Genomic DNA, 17706 nt, shown 5'->3' on the forward strand with positions numbered 1-17706 from the left:
ACGTAACTAAAAATCTTCCCTGGAACAAGAATTTCTGACTTTTTTTTTAAACAATTTATTTTCATTAGAGTGGTCCCCAAAAATCTTGGCAGTCAAAAATCTGGCTTTTAAAGGAGTATATTGCTTCCTATAATGAATAAGGTTGAGAAGATTTCACTTAAAGTTCTCACAGAAAAGAAAAAAAAATATATATCAATAATTACCCCTTTCTAACACAGTTTTAGATTTTGGATTGACTGGAGTTTAGCTTGGCCTCATTGCTGGGTGCATGAACATTAGTATTTTTTTGGGTGTAATTCTCAATTGTTTTTCAGAATGATTGGAAAATACTGAATGTGGTGCCACAGAAATAATGGTGACCTTGGAGTCAAGAGAATGGAGTGTGAATAGAGCCTCTTTCACATAGTACCTGTGTATTCTGGGGCAAGCCACCCAACTTTTCTAGGCCTCAGTTTCTTCATCTGTAAAATGATGACATTGGGCTCCATGTTCCCCATTATCCCTTCCTGCTCTTCGAGCTATGACTCTAAGATGTGAATTAGCATTATTTCCCTCTTTTATTACCTTTACCAATCAGTTAGGTAAAAAAAATAAGACCTCAAAGTTGATTTAATTTCCATTTCTCTCATTATGTGATTTGGAGTCATCTTTTAGATAATTATTGATAGTCTGCAATCCTTTTTTAAACAAATTGTTCATACTCTTTGATATAGGATAGTGAACTTTGCAAAAATATTTTAATGTCCAGGAAAAGGGACATTGTGATTAAGACAATGTGTATTAATATGTGTTTTCTTTAGATCTGAACACAGATGGTACAGCTACTATATAGAGATCAGAAGTCATCTGACTACTGGGTAGTTCACTTGTTTAAAGTGTTTTGGATGAGACTAGGAGGGAGAAAGGCCAACTGGACCTAAGCAGTGGACATTTAATGGTCTTTCTATTGCTCAAAGGTTTCTCCAGAGGCAGTAGCAATTGTTCTGAGTCAGGCTTAACTGCAGAATAAGATTGAGTTTTATTGAATTATTTTGCAGGCAAGAAACTGTTTCTCATCCAGTAGCAAGGTGAGCTTTTGTGTTTATTTTTCAGCGTAAGGAGTCATGACAATTTAAATTCTGAATTCAAGGAGACAAACTTCGGAAACAATTGGTTTTAGTGGTCTCTAACAGTAGTATATACCAGGAGGACCAAATTTCATCCAATTTGTAGCTTGATTTCCTCCAGCAAGACATACTTAAGCATAAAGACCTAAAAGTGGTAGGTGTTGTATTGAAATAGCATCACACTTAGGGTGCAATGAGGCATGAAGTAAAGCTGAATGCGTTCCCCTCACTAACATGACATTATTCCAGCATGACACACAATCCAGAGCCTTAGCAATTACAGCTGTGACCCCAAATTAGATTTTTAAAGCATGTATGTATGTATATGCAGTTTTAATTTTTTCCATCATTTTCTGTCTCCTAATATTTTACAAATGCTTGTTGTTTCTTAAAATAACCCAGTTCAAATAGAAAATTTTTCTTTCTCTTCTCTCCTGCTTTTTTTTATATGGGGTGGGGAGGAGAATGTGTGGGATGAGGAAGGATCCTTCTTTTCCCAGGTAAAGGGAACTGCAGCTTGAGGGCCAGGGAAGGGGTAGGGGTGGGGGTGGGGGACCCTGCTTCTGCTGGAAGTTGAGCGTTCACTCCTTACCTTGAAATAATTAAATTGCTTCATGGCTGAGACTTTTTTCCATATAAATTAAAAGCTTAGTGCGCTGCTCAAATGTGGTTTAAAGCTGAAGAGCCCACGCCAGCTGAGCATGTACAAAGTCCCTCTTCCTTTCTTGTGTCAGGATTCAATCACAAGGGCTCCTTGCTGCCTCAGGGCTGTAATTCAGAGTGTCATGAGCACACATTGGCATGTTAACATTCGCTGGAGGCTTTGGGAAACATTTCTTTCCCCTTAGAAGGAGCTTCAGAGTACCCCAGGCCTCAGATGGTGGGGATGGGGGGAGGGTGGTGAGACTCTTCATACTCTCCATTTTTCTGTATTCCTAGTGTGTCTTAAAAGGAATGGATTCAAAAGCTCATTGTCTACCTGTGCCTAATGCCCACACTTTTAATTTGTGCCCTAGCTCCCAGGGCTTTCTGTTATCCTTAGAAATTTATATAATCACATCTTCTCTGTTTCTTAAAGGCGGATCAATTGGATTTAATAAAATGAGGGAGAAGAGGTAATAAAATGAGGGAAGAGGTAATAAAATTTTACTTTCAAATCATTTTAGAAAGCCTAGAAAGTTAGAATCAGAAAACCAAAATCAGTTGTGGTGCTTTATTTCAGTTTGGAAAGGCACGAAAATCCACCCTAGCAAAGACTTCCCTGGAGTGAATAATGACGATGTTGTTGGAACTGGTTCTTGATAAAAGGTAGGGGACTGGGTTTTTCCATGAATCTATTAGCATTATTAATTTCCTGAATTGCAACAATTCTCTGAGGTGTGCAAGTTGCTACAATCCTTATCCATATGCAGATAAGGGAAGCTGTAGGTCTCAGGAAAAGAATGTGGATCCTGCTACCCAGAATGCTTTGTATGCTTTGCACATTCCCGTCACTGGGTTGATTTTGGCCCCCGGGATAGCTTCCTGCTCCTCTTCTATAGCCCCATTCCTCTCCTTGCTTTGAGTATCTCTTCTGAGCACCAAAAATGCACCACGGACCTCCTCTTCAATAAGATTTTATTCTCCCCTATGCTTCAGAAACAACCTGAAAATGCAAATTTCCAACAGTACTTAAAAAAAATCCTCCAAGGGTTAAATTGTTTGGGTTTTTTTTTTTCCTTTCTCATTTTGCAGATCTCAGAATACAGGGGAATAAAAGTGACTGAGAAGGTTTTTTGTTTGTTTGTATTTTGCTCTTTTTGCTTTTGTCATGGATCCTTTTGGCAGTCTGGGAAAATCTATGGATCCCTTCTCAGAAATATGTTTTTAAATATTTAAGAAATTGCTACATTTAAGTTAGTGGTTAGGGAAAATAAAGATGTCTTTTTTCTCTGAAAAAAGTTTTAGAGATTCTCTTAAATCTATTCAAATTCACTGTAGGAAGAAGTGGCAAGAGGGCATGGACTCCAGGTTAAGAAGTTCTGGTTCAAGTGGTCAGATAAGTGTGACCTGAAGTGGAGGAGAGAGAGAGAGGAGGGGGAGGGGGGGAGAATGAGAGAGGGAAGGAGGGAGGGGGAGAGAGAGAGACAGAGAGAGAGAGAGAGAGAGAGAGAGAGAGAGAGAGACAGAGAGAGAGAGAGAGAGAGAGAGACAGAGAGAGAGAGAGAAGCAAGTTATGTAAGCATTGTGATACAAATACTTGAATGTGAAACTGAGAAGGTTGTATTCATGAAATTAGTTGGCATAAACATGACAAGGGAACTAAGGAAGAAGTGACAAGATCACAGGACTCAAAAATGCATTTGGTTGTAGCATATTGAGCAGAGAGAAAGAAAGGAGGTGAGAAAGGGACATGCCAAAAAGGAAGGAAGACAGAGTTACTGAAGTAACTTGATTTAGTTGTGGAGATAAAGAGAAAAGAACAGATTTTAGAGATGCTGTGAGGAACAGATTGGTGGGAATAATTGGTACCTGCAGAAGAAGACGACTTGGAATAGTGTCAGGATTTGGGAGGACAGTATTTGAATGAGGTTGGGAGAGAAGAAGCAGAGAAAGATAAGGTTAGTTTAGGGCTTTGAAGATTTGGAAGCAGTTATCTGGGCAATGGGCAGAGATAAACGAGGAGTTTAAAGGGTCAGCCAGGTGACTTTTCCATTTATTCGTTAGTAGATATTTGCATCATAAAAAAAAATCAAAATCTGGAGCCAAAGAATTCAGAATTCTGCAATCTTGAGCCTGAACCACCTCTGATCAGGTCAGTCTGAGGTATCTTTACTTCCCAGCTCACTTGATAATGATACTGTCAAAAAGAGCTAATGATACCCCACTCCACAAACCTGGGAATGGCTGGGTTGACACTGTTCGTGGCTTTTGGGGTCTATCCTACTCTGCTTCTCAATACAGTTTTCTTTGGTTATTGTCAAGTCAACAAGCATTTATTAAGCACTCACTGTGCGCCAGGTACAGGGAATGTAAACACAAGCATTAAGACAGTCCGTACACTTAAAGAAATCACATTCTAGTGAGAGAAGACAACATATCAAAAAAAGTGAATGGGGAATGTGGAGGGTGAAGGCACCCAGCACAGGGGTATAGTAGAGAAAGTTCTGTGGAGGTAAGTCAGCCATCGAGCCTGGAGAGGAATGAAGATATGCTTGTACTGGACCCCCTCCCTTAAATGGAGGTTCTGGGAAGAACCAACCAATCAGAAGGTGAAACATTAGGGGGGAAAAGTACTTCTAATGTGAGAAGTAGTGGAAGGGTAGAATGAGCTTTTAGAATGAAAATGCTTCTGTGCCTTGGTAACAGAATGTTCTGTGGAGATGGGTCAGTAATCCTAAGAGGGACTATGGAGGAGCTATTAGAACAATGAAGTAACATTCTTAGCTAGGTGCCTTGTTTCCACGTATTCCACAAAGAAGCAAAAGCTCCTCAGAAAAGTAACACAAAATGAACCACCAACGAAATTACCTATGCTGGAGATGGAGCCAGATGGCAAAGCCATCCTTCTTAGCCTCTGTATCCGCTCTTCTGAATCTTCCCCAACAGGAATTGAAGTAAATGTGTTGCAAGTCCTGAGAAGAAGGAGGGAAGACAATTGTAATGGTGGGCACTCCTAGTCATAATTCTGGGGAATATTCCTTCAGTCCAAACGAATGCTTCTAGATCTATGGCAATAACTTCATAAGTCATCTTCCTTCTTCCTCTCCCCTGATTCCAATCTATCCTGCACCCAGATACCAAAGTGATTTACCAAAGTGATCAGGTATACTACAGATCTGATCATTTAATTCCTCTACTCAGTAAACTCCAGCAGCTTCCTATTACCTCTAGGATTCAATATAATTTTTTATTTCATGTTTTTAATGTAAAGCCCTCAAGACCTACCTTTTCAGATTTATTAAATATAATTCCCTTTTAGGAACTCACAGTGAAACTAGCTTTCTTACTCTTACTCACACTCAACTCTCGATACCCCAACTTTGTTTTCATACAGTCTATCACTCATGCCTGGAACATACTCCCTCCACACCTCCACTACTTGTGACCTCAGTGTCATATGTCAATCAGTTACTGAATCTTGTGTCTATCTCCCAGACAACTTGGATACATGTTCTCTTCTCTTCACTTACTAAGACATAATCCTAGTTCAGATTCTCATCGCCTCCCACCTGATCTATCATAAGTGCATTCAGTTCAATTTTCTTTCCTCTATAATCTGTCTTCTACTCAATTACTAAAGTGATTTTCCTAAAGCACAGGCTTTGACCTTATCACCTTATTACCACCCCAACTCAATAAATTCCAATGGCTCCCTCTTACCTGTGTAAAACAAATATATTGCTTAAACTCTTCAGACCTTTGCCTTGATCTGCCTTTCCAGTCTTTTTACACATTATTCCCCTCCACACTACTATCTATCTGTACCAGACTTCCTACTGTTCCTCCTTCATATCTTGTTCCTAGGCCGTTACGTTGGCTGCCACCAAAGCTTGGACTGCTCTTTACCCTTATATGAACCTCAAAAATGTCTAGTTTTCTTCAAGCCTCATGTCAAATATAACTTTCTTAAAATGCTTTTCCCCACCCTGAATATCTACTAACCTCCTCCTCTATGGCTCTCATATCTACTTTTATATTCTATCTGTACTGGAGATGGAGCCAGAAGGTAAAGCAGTCCTCATTAGTCTCTCAACACTACTCTTCCCATTCTTCCCCAATGGGGATAGAAGTAAATGTGTTGAGAGGAAGGAGATTCATAGCAGTGGACACTCCTTCCCATAATGCTTGGGAATATTCTGTCAGACCAAACAAATGCCCAGCATATCCATACAGGTTGTCCCCCTCATTAGAATCAAAGATTCCTTGAAATCAGGACTGTTTCACTTTTGTCTTTGTATCTCCAATATTTAGCCCAGTGTATGGCACATAGTAGGTGCTTAATGAATGCTTTTTAAATAATTGATCAGTATGAGACCAAAGATGTGCCTCAGTTGATATGGAGTCTCCCTCTGCAGTGAGAAATTAAGCACTCCTAGATGCTTACTATTTTTCACTGATGGCATGGGCTATCCTTTATAAAAGTAGTCTAACCCCTAATCTGATTCTCATTTGCTGCCATAAAGCATGAAAGAGGAAAAAGAATATACTTGGTGTCTATGTGTACATGACACCATGGCAGTAATATGTAGGATTAACAATAATTGATAAGAATAATCACATAATAGCAACAAGGAAAAAAGCAACTAACATTATAGAAAATCCTTTAGCTTGTGAGGTAGGGAGATTAAATCTTACTATGTCCATTCCACAGGTGACTAATTGGAGACTTCAGGAGTTTCTATGATCCTTCACATCAACACAAAAAATGAGTCTCAGGAGGGCTCATGATTCCATCTCTGGACCCTTTCCCAAATACTGCACTTCCAATGAAAATGAAAACATGGTTTCCATCCCTCACCAAGTATTCACACACAAATATAGAGAAATGACCATCCAAACCGAGCACAAAACAGCAAATAAAGTCAGATAACAGGAACATCAATTGGTGCATTAACATCTTGAAGGCAATATGTATTTTATATTTTATCCTGTCAACCTGTATAACAAATCTCTCTGCTCTGTGGTATGATAGTATCCTATATTTGACCAAAGCTGTGTCTTGGCAATGGGGAGAACACATCATGGCATAGTTGATCCAGATATAACTTTCTTTCCCCCTCTAGGATTCTCAGACTTTCACACTTAAGTGATTGTTGAGATTTGAAATTTAATATCGCTAGAAAATGAGTCCTTGCCCCCAGCAGAACACAGGGCTTTAAAATATCTCCATTGCTTTGATGCTGGATATTTCTGTGATCAACAAATTACCAAATTGGATGTCCCCACTATGTGTAAGCAATGCTTTCATTTCCTTTGTGTTCCATTTCATTCTGGCTGGACAGACCTGTTTAAATAATTCAGTGAGGTAAGGCATCAGTGTTTGAGTAGGACAAGGCAAGGGAGGGAGTCTTTTTAACTAAAATCTGCAAACCTCTGAAGATCTCTGTGCCAACTCCACTCCAGCCCACTGTTGGCTAACAAATATTGGAGCTAACACTGCCAAATCATTAATTGTAAAATATTGGACAAGGCTCAGCTGTAAAAGAGGTTTTAAAGAGCATCTTTGAAGAAAAAAAGGAGCTGGGAGATTGTGCATTGCTGGGGCTAGAATGCTCCACTCTTACATTTCCCTCACATCAAAAGCCAAACTGGAAAGTCTATTCTGATGTACCCTCATTCTATACAGTATGAAAGGGTACTTCTGTGGGTAAAATTACAATTTCAAAGCCCTAGGTAACATTACTTTGGCTTTATAAATGCACAAGCCTGATTCTCTGATGAAAAGATGTGTGTGTCTCTGTGTATGTGTGTGTGTGTGTGTGTGTCTGTCCCTGTTTCTCAGAGAGACGGACAGATATACATGCACACACACACAAACACACACACACACACCATCTCTGGTACTTAACTAAAATTTTTGAAATTCAGAGCACCAAGGCCTTCTATGTTGGGAAGATAAAAGGTCAGATAGATTCTATATCTATATCTATATCTATAAAGCTTTTTTCTGCTTATAATCACAGTATCCACTATGCCCACAAAACACATTCTAACATCTGGTTCAAGATGTATTTGGGATGGAGTCTAGATGAAGGAGGGAGTGTTTGAGGACAGTCAGAAACAGACAACCTTCTCTTTGGGCTTAAAGATATTCCTTTTCTACCAAAAGACTGATGGGGGTCAATTTATAAATGCATTTTATAAGTGATTTATAAGTGCATTTTAATGCCAGAGATTATGAATTCTGTTTGGTCTGTTTTCTCTCCAGTGTAAACATTTACTACACATTCCTAGTAATGTGTATAATATATAGGGGGATACTACAATCTTCAAATCTGGATTTAATAGGATAAGAGTATATCTATCTTTTATTTTTGGAATCAGGGATTCTTCTAGCTATCGTCTCTGATTGTCTTTATAGAACACCGTTATTACATTGATGTGGGCATTGTACCAGTATGGTACAAGGAATGAATGCTGGATTTAGAACCTACAGGACCTGGGTTCTACTCACTCTTCTGCCTCTGGCTACCTATGCACTATGAGCAACAACTCTTTCCCTTTCTGCGTCCCTTGTCTAAAAAAAAGGACAAAGTTGGATGAGACAGCCCTTATGTATCTTTCCAGCTCTAGATCCTGGGTTCTAGTAATCATTAGGTTAAACAATAATTCATTTATTGGTTGAAATGAGAGGGTTATTTTTGATGCTTTTTTTTCTAGAGCAGTCTCCCACTTAATGGACATTTTGTTACCTGTGCTGTAATTTGTGTATTCCTTTTAATCCAAAATCCAGAGCATCAGAGCTTATTCATTCATCTATGTTACTATTCAGTTCTCTTTGTTCCTAGGATAGAGAATGATTTGTCACAGCAATTCCTGCTTTGTTGAAATGAAAATGAAAGTTTGAAAAAAAAAACTCCAGTAAGTAAGAATTGTTTGTAGGAATCCTTTTCTCACTGGTTAAATGGATACCTCACTGGTTAAATGAGCTGTGGGAAAATATGGGCTGAAATTAAATCTAACAACTCATGTAATATTAACCCCATAATTCTTCTGTAAAGAAGTGAAGGAAATTTTCTACCTTGTTGAAAGTTAGAAAATGTAAGTGTCTATTTGGATACTTGAGTTATTTGTAATAACAGCCCCTAATTATTATCTCACATTAAAGGTTGGACAGGCTCCTGCTGGATTGTATTGTAGGTCATAACAGCCCCCTCTGGCTCTGTCTAAAGAAGCACTAGCTGAAATTCTTCTAGGGGGAACAAATGCACACAAAATTAATTATGTGAGGTGCAAGAAGTGTAATAAACATGCCAATAACAAATTTCTAAAAGTGACAGAATGTCAAGCTCTAATTCAAGCTGTATTGTATTGACCAAGTTGTATTAAAAACAAAATATTAAGCCCTAATAAAATAGAAAATATTGGTGATAAGTTTGTATTTATTATACGTATTGTCATTCAACACTTTCACTTGTGTAGGATGCTCAACCAAGAATAATTTCAGATTAAAAGAGGTCGTGATATGTTGATGACGCAAATAGGATGCTTTAGATTATTGCAAATCAGCTCACTGCTACTTTTCAAGTGAGTGGATGTACCAAATGTGAGATTTGTTGGCATGGGTACCTCTTACATTTCCATTTGCCTTGCAAACAGTAGCAGAACACTCACTTTTTGGGAGCATTCCCCTTCATCTCATATGAATAATTCTGAGAAGATAAGAAGTGGAACAAAGAACAAGCCTATTAACAGAAGAAAGAGCAGCAATTTCCATTTAGCTTTATGTCTGGATCCTTTCATTTGGTAGGTCCTATGATATGCCACCTGTACTACCTTCTCTCAGGTCATTGCTTTACGTAGAGATCCTCCATCATCAACATTTAAGAAAAGTCAATTTGGAACCTCCCTCATTTGTTTAGAGTTTTTCATGTTTTCTTGATAGATATGAAAATTTAGAACATTTCCAACGCAAGCATATCTTGGACTTGGTCTCTGTGACTGACAAGATGCTTTATGAAGTAGATGAGAAGCGATATGGTACAGTAGAAAGCCTTAGATAGGTCTAAGTTTTCTCATCAGTGAAATGAAAGGTAGTGGATAGAGCACTGGGCTTGGAATCAGGAAGACTCAGCTTTGCAAGTTCAAATCTGGCTTCAGACACTTCTAGGTGTATGACCCTGGGCAAGTCACTTAACCCTATTTGCATCAGTTTCCTCATCTGTAAAATGAGCTGGAGAAGGAAATGGCAAACCGCTCCAGTACCTTTGCCAAAAACAGGACAAAACAAATCTAAATGGGGCCATGAAGAGTCTCACATGCCTGAACAAAAACAAAAACAAAGGACTTGAAATAGATGGCCACTGAGGTCCCTTTCACTTCTAGGTGGTACAATAAATAGAGTTCTCACTTGGAGTCAGGAAGACCTGAATTCAAATTCAGCTTCAGCCATTTCCTTGCTATATGACCCTGGGCAATTATTTAACCTCCATCTGCATCAATTTTCTCCTATAAAATGGTGGTAATAGCACTGCTTCCCAGGATTGCTGTATCTAATGAGGTAATATTTGAAAAGCACTCTGCAAATCCCCAAAACACTGCATAAAAGCCAGCTAGATATTAGGTCAGCGATTACAGGAAAGAGCACCAGTCAGGAGATCTGAGACCACGTTCCTGATCTGACATTTTCTATTTGCCCCTTAAAGAAGAAGTTAACCTCTCTGAATTATGGTTTTCCTCACCTATAAAATGACAGTGTTAATAATTATTGCATTCCTATTTTGCGCAGTCATTATGAGTAAGGTACTTTGTAAATTATAAATCCTCATATAAACATGAGGTGTCATTGGTCTTAAAAACAGTAATCACTGAGCAAACGGAGTTGAGAGTCATAGGTCCTTACATTTTGAGTTGAAGGGGCCCTTAAAGCTCATTTAAATGAACCTCCTTGTTTTATAGATGGTGAAACTGAAGCTTAGGTTTAGGAGAGTATGGCCGATTTGCACCCAGGTTCAAAGTTCAAAGACTTTAGAATCAATACCTTTTTTTTTCCTACGGTACCACTGTAATCCTGAAATCCAAGTCATTCCTTGAGATAGCAGAAATAACCTGAAGAATAAGTGAAAATATTTTGGAATAAATACAAGTGACCTTGAGACTGCAGGTTCCCCATACTTGTATAAGAGTAAGTCCAAATATTTTGGACAAAGATTATATCAAATGGGAGGTAAATCAACTGGTTGTGTGACATTTGGCTCCTATGACAGTGTGGATAAAAATTGTGATAAATAATAGCTAGCGCTTCTGTAGTCTTTTAAATTTTACAGTACACACACATACATACATATATTTACACACACATATACACACATTTGTATGTCTCTATACACATATACATACATATACACATATATATTCATATACATATACATACATATACATATATATATATTCACACACACATGCATACACACAATCTCATTTGATTCTCACGACCTCTGTGAGGGAATTGCTACTATGATCCGCATTTTAATGTGGGGGAAAATAAGACTGAGAAAGGTTACACATAAGGTCCCTAGATTCATACAGCTAGTGAGGTAGGATTCAAACTCTCAGCTTTCTTATCTATTCTGCCTCTAAAATTATTGACCATCCCTAAGTAATTTATTTCTCTACAACCTCAATGACCCTTAAAATATAAAATTTAGTATGATACTGAGATTTCAAGTATCAAAATGACCTTTGGTAATTTCCTACATTTAAAAGACACTGAACAAAGACACAAAAAGGAATTCATTTCATATCTAGATTATACTGTGTTTTTACCGATGATCCTCAGAAATAGTTTTGGTTGCTACAAACTTCACCTCAAATATTTATTTTCGCAATTATGTTGAATTAAAATGAATTCTCTTCAGAAAAATTTTGTTTCATGATATTTCTTGAGGTACTTAGAAAAACACTAGGGTGTCACCAAAAAAGGGCGACAATTTCCATTTTATATGAGTGAATGATACTTCATTGTTACAATCTGAATAAAATTGTCCTCTTCTTTCTTTTGCCAAAGGGAATAAAATGAACGTAAGAAGTGCCATTAGAGGACCAATCCATCTGGAAAATTCCAAAGCCAATATTAAGCCATATAATTTATGGGATCGTAAGAGAAGGGACCAGTAGCAGTCTTTGGGGGAATGTATAATATATTCACACTAATACAATGCCATTCATCTTCAACATTTGCCAAAGCCTTCTCAAACTTTTTCAACTTTCACCCATTATTGAAATGCATTTAAGTCAGGAATAAAACCTGGCATCTGTTTAATAGCACACAGCTATGTAGCAGGCCTTTTGCAGCCAGGAAGTGAAAGTGATATAAATACCAAAATATCCTATATACAATATGAAATTACATCTAGTCAAAACAGCAGTTTCCAGCTGAGATTCAAATAATATTCAATTCAGACTACATCCCAATGAAACAGAAGCCAAATTGTAGATTGGGAGAAGGTAATTACTCAAATTATGGTTTAGGCGATTTCAAGAAATATTACCCTTAGTCTTTTGGAAAGGGTTACCATCTCCTTGCTTTCCAGACTGCATTAGAGATTTGATTTTGAATATGTTCTCAAAAACTCGCACCTTCAAGGGTTATAATACTCTGTGTTCCTATCTCAGAGGTAAGCCCCTTGAAGTCAGGAGCTTTTTCCCCCTCTTTGTATTCTCAGAACCTAGCACATAGTGGTTATTTAATAAAGACTGGATGGCTGAATTCTAAAATTCATAGATCGTCACTTCTTTTCTTGTGTAGGCAAGTATCCATCTAACTAAATGTGTGCTCAGAATGCCTTAGATTATTAAAAACATGGCACTATCAATGGTGTCATGGCTACATGGCATTCACCCAAAGTAACATGCTTGAGATGTATATATAAATGTGTGTGTGTGTGTGTGTGTGTGTGTGTGTGTGTGTGCAATTTCACTCTTCTTTGTCTTATTTTCTTTTGAATCAAATTGAAACTTCCTAAAGCTTAGAAATATTTTGTAAATACTCTTAGGAAATGAGATTTCAGTCAAACATAGCAACAGCCTATCCTTTGGGGACCTAATCTGGAAATCAGATTTTCACTGATGATTTTTGAGATGATGGGAAAAACTAGCTTCATCTGTCCTTCCTTGTTTTTTCTTTGTTTAGAGTAAGGAAAATCAAATAGTATGTGATTCTTTGGTAATATGGATGAAACACATAAAACCCACCATGCTATCAGAGGTTTTTCTGATTGTATGAAGAGGAGGCTGGGGTATCGGGCAAATGAGTTTAATCTAGAAAGCTGAACTGGGAAAATCCTAAAATTGTGTCCTTGTAGTTGTAATGTGGAAGATACCATTCTCCTCTCAGGTCATGAGGTAGTGAATACGCTTGACAAAGTAAGAATCATAATGAATAGAGCTAGTCCTGGGAACTTATAACTGGATACAATAACTTAGATGTTAAATACTACATATTTTGAAATAAGCGATTTTTTCTGTTATTCACATTTCTAATTACATTGTCCTAGTATAATATTTTCAACTTCCATATAATTATTTTCCACTAAAAATAAAACCTAGAAAAGCTTATTCCTATGATCTCAAGTGTATGCCAGTGGAAGAAAAGGAGTGATCAAGTGGATTCTTGATTCAGCTATGGCAGTAGTGTTAGGAAAGAGGAGCAAAATAACTAGAAATTGAGTGTGGCGGATTTTAGATTTTAGGAAGTTATTTAGGCTTAGAGGCCAAGAAGAGCCAACTGTTCAGTGCATTTGGTTGAAGTTTTAGAAGTCAGTAAACATTAAGAACCCTATTCATATATATAAGGAAATATATATATATATGTATGTATATATATATATGTGTGTATGTGTGTGTGTGTGTGTATACCTTATATATGTAGGTATATATGTGCATATGTATAATATGTATCTGCCTATGTATATGTATTTATGTGTATTTGTATCCCCTTTGACCTAGGGAGAGCATAGGTTACAGGTCACAGAGGAATAAAAGTCAGTCTATCCCTTTTCCTAGATTTGTCTATTTCTGGTTGTTACAAAATCACTGTAGATTAGCCTTCCATATGCATTTTAGTTCATAATGGAACTGGAGGAGGTATGGAAGAGTGTCCTGCAGATTTCTGTCCTAGATGGATAGATCATCTGGTACCCACACATGTACTCCAGCAAAAATCTAAAATTGGCACTGGACAGAGAAAAATGTCAAATGACCCAAGGAGGTCAGAAAGCTTCAGAGTGGGGATGTTGGAAACACCAAAATAATGTTTGGTGTTTTCACAGCATATAAAGTCAATGTTCTATAGGGCTCCAGAGATTCAGGGGAGCTAAGGTAAAATCAAAGGCCTGATGACCAAAGCCCAGAAGAGGGGAGAGCCTGCACGTAGTGCAAAGTCACGATTCAGCTATTAAACTTGTGGAGATGAGAACCAAAGAAGACACTGGCCAGTTTCAAAACAACATATTATCGTTTTCCAGATGAACAACTTAATGAAACGTCAAACAAAATTTATCATATAGGCTTTATTGAGTTGGCAATTTATTACCGTATATTTTGAATACTCTCACATTCTTCTATGCACATGGAAATGAGTGTTTTCTTATTTTGTATTAGTTTAGCTTTAGTATTTAAGATTTTCCTTTTTCTTTTCTTACTTTGTATTTAAGTTTAAAAGAAAAAACTTCAAAAAAGACAAAGGGAGAAAAAGCTCATATAAAAATTGTATGAATTCTTTGAAGCAAAGATGCAAGAGATAAAAATAAATATTTATAAAATCTTTGGAGAAAAGAATTGAAAGAATAAGTAATAGAAAATAGAAAGCAGTAAAAAACTACTCAAATAATGAACTCCCTAAACAGCAGATGACACTAAGATAAATAAATGATCCCGTGAATCAGCAAAAAATATTAGAACAAAACATGATGATTTTTAAAACAGATGAAAATTTAAGATATCTGAAATTTAAAAAAAAAAACTGACTTAGAAAACAGGTCAATAAAAGATTATTTCAGAATCACCGAACTTCCAGAAAAATCACAAATAAAAGAGTAACCCTGGTGTACAGTCATTGACAGTTCTAGGCCTTTGATCTGGAGAAATTTTCCCTGCAGATAGCTACTCAGGTTATGAATCTGGGAAGAATGAGAATGTAGACAGAGGTGCTGAGGACTTATCAATGAACAGGGGTGACCATGATGAGCAAGACGATGATGAGAAAGTTAATGAGACAGATGGAGTAGAAGCTGAGTGACTGAAAGCTTTTCTTTCTTCCTCCTCACCTTACTGCAGCAGATGTAGATTATCTTGGCTTTAGCATGTGAGAGTGATGGTAGAAATGCTACCAAGAGGATGCATCTGGACAGACAGCAGGATGAGTCTGCCTCAGCTGACAAACAGTATAAACAAGAGGTGGCCCAGGTCACTTACTCTATGTCAGCTGTTTCTAGCACATAGGAGATGTTATATATCAATGGAAATGGAACCTAGAGTTACTATAGTTACAGAGGGTAAGGAGGAGGACTGCTAAATCTGAATGATGCTTCAAAGAGTGGTCCCACTGATCTCAGGGGGTTTAAGAGGGAGAATAATACTGGGTAGGGAATAGCCATAGCCCAACCAAACTTCCTGATCCCAAAGTGAGAATAAAAAGAGGGAAATGAAAAGAAAAGGACTAAAACCTAAGAGCATGCTTCAGACGTCCTCTTAGATAATTTGGAAATGGCAGAATCATTTGTGGTCTGCAAATGCAGTGACATAATTGCACTGTAAGAGCAGATGATTACAGAGGATGCTGGGTGATATGAAATGATGCAGAATGAAGTGAGAATAACTTAGACAAGGACAACATTTTGAAGAAAAACAACTTTAAAAGACCTATTATCAACACAATGACCAAGCACATCTCCAGAGGACCTGTGAGAAAATATTTTACCCACCTCTTGTACTGTTTTGCGAACACGACCAGTGTGAAGATTTGTATCACTCTACTGTTTGTTTGTTTTAGATTTTTCTTTGCTTAGTTTTGGGTTTAGAGTGGAGGAATCTAGGGGGAAGAGAGAGTTAGGTACATAAAAGAATAAAAGGAAGTTCTGAGGAGGTGTAGAAAAGGAGGACTGCTTGGAAAGTACATATTATGTACTTTAATAAAAGCCAATGGTAAGAAATGAAATTTACACTTTTATATGAAATCCTCTTTTTGTTTTCTATAGCTTACATTGATATCCTCCCTCTCTCATATCTATAAATTCAGACTTTGATAATTAAAATAACGATTCCTGTGCTATTGGATGCCTGTATTCTACATTCTTTTGTTATGGGACTCATATCAAATTCAATATATAAATATTTAAAATTAAAATATTTAAAAACAGAACTCATTATCTTCTTTAAATACTCCTCTCTTCCAAACATTTTTATAAAGACCCCATCATTCTTTCAGCTACATAGGTTGGCAACTTTGGAATCTTTTGATTCTTTTATCTCCTTCAACCCTCTGCCCTCATCCAATCAGTTGTCCAATCATCAATTCTATGTCCTCAACATCTCTTGCATCTGTTCCTGTCTTTCCCCTAATATGGTTGCTGCTGTATTTCTGACTTTTATCATTTCATTTCTTTGTCTATTGCAATAAATTCCTGACTTCAGTCCCTTCTCGCTGGTTTCAGTTCTTTGCACAGATTCTAAAATTAATCTTCCAAAGGCATGAGTCTGATCATGTTCTTCTCTTGTTCAGAAATTTGTAGTAGCACCTTATTGCCTCTAGGATAAAAGATAAGAATATTTTACTGCCCAGAACATAGCTTAGACACAGTAGGCATTCAATGAATGTTTGTTGAATTGAATTAGCACAGAACAGAACACCAAAAGGTATCACTGAGCAATCCAGAAGTACCTGAAAAGAAGGACCAAAGTGAGTCATAGAACCCAGCTGTGCTGACTGAGGAAAAGATGGAAGGATTAGCTTTTCTCTGTAGGCAGCAGATTTCCTCTTTAAAAAAAGCTATTAAAAACAGTAGTGGATGTTGGTAATAATATTGATGTCAGTGAACTATTGAACTGTTACAATGCCAGCTAACTATTTGTACCACAAAGTGTAGGCAAATTTTTTTTTAACCTAATATTTACTTAAGGGATATTTCATAATAATTGAAATACCATTTTGGCTGTGTTTCAACAAGCAAAATGAAGTGAAAACCTGAGTAATTATCTGGTGAATTAGATCAATGTGGATAATGAATCTTGATAAATCACCATAAAATATAATGTTTTTGTTTTCATTAACAGGGATCCCTCCCTTCTCTCTGAATGCTGCAGATAATTGCAACAGCCTTTTATTTCTTTTAGCCTGTATAGACAGCTTTTTTAAAAAAAATCAATATAACATTGCTTTTTGTACAGGAAAAAAAACCCTCAACATACACATAGTACCTCATAATTGAATGCTGCTAATATCTATCCATGTTCCAGTTTTGATGATTTCTTGACATAGATGCAAAAGAACATTAAACTAGAACACAAGAAAATACCAAAGAACAGCCATGCTTTTAATATAAATACTATGTGGACTAAATTTATCCTATAAACTGTCTCCACACAACTAATGAATAGTCCCTAAGCTGATCCATCATCAGTAGTTTGTACCTGGTTTGTTTGTTACCCTAGAGTGGAGCTGAAGGCACTTCTTTCTTTAACAAACTGGGCATTAATTAAGGTAAGCAGGGGACTAGAATGGCTAATTGATATTACAAAATGTAGAAAATATAACATATACCAATGAGACTATTCTTAAAGAAATATAGTACCATTTTCCATAAGGTAGAATTAAAAAACAACAATTAAAAAAACAACTTTAACCTTATGCAGAATTATGAATATGTGGGGATAGAATTGATTCTGTGCGTAAATGATATTC

The 17706-nt window shown here is 37.0% G+C and overlaps 1 pseudogene; it reads left to right on the top strand.

Annotated features, from left to right (window-relative positions):
* Positions 1 to 2379: 2379 nt before the first annotated feature.
* LOC140502700 (nucleolar protein 4 pseudogene) lies at positions 2380 to 15392 on the top strand (annotated as a pseudogene).
* Positions 15393 to 17706: the final 2314 nt, after the last annotated feature.

This window comes from Notamacropus eugenii, chromosome 4 (assembly GCF_028372415.1).
Source record: "Notamacropus eugenii isolate mMacEug1 chromosome 4, mMacEug1.pri_v2, whole genome shotgun sequence".
NCBI classification, from domain to species: Eukaryota; Metazoa; Chordata; class Mammalia; order Diprotodontia; family Macropodidae; genus Notamacropus; species Notamacropus eugenii.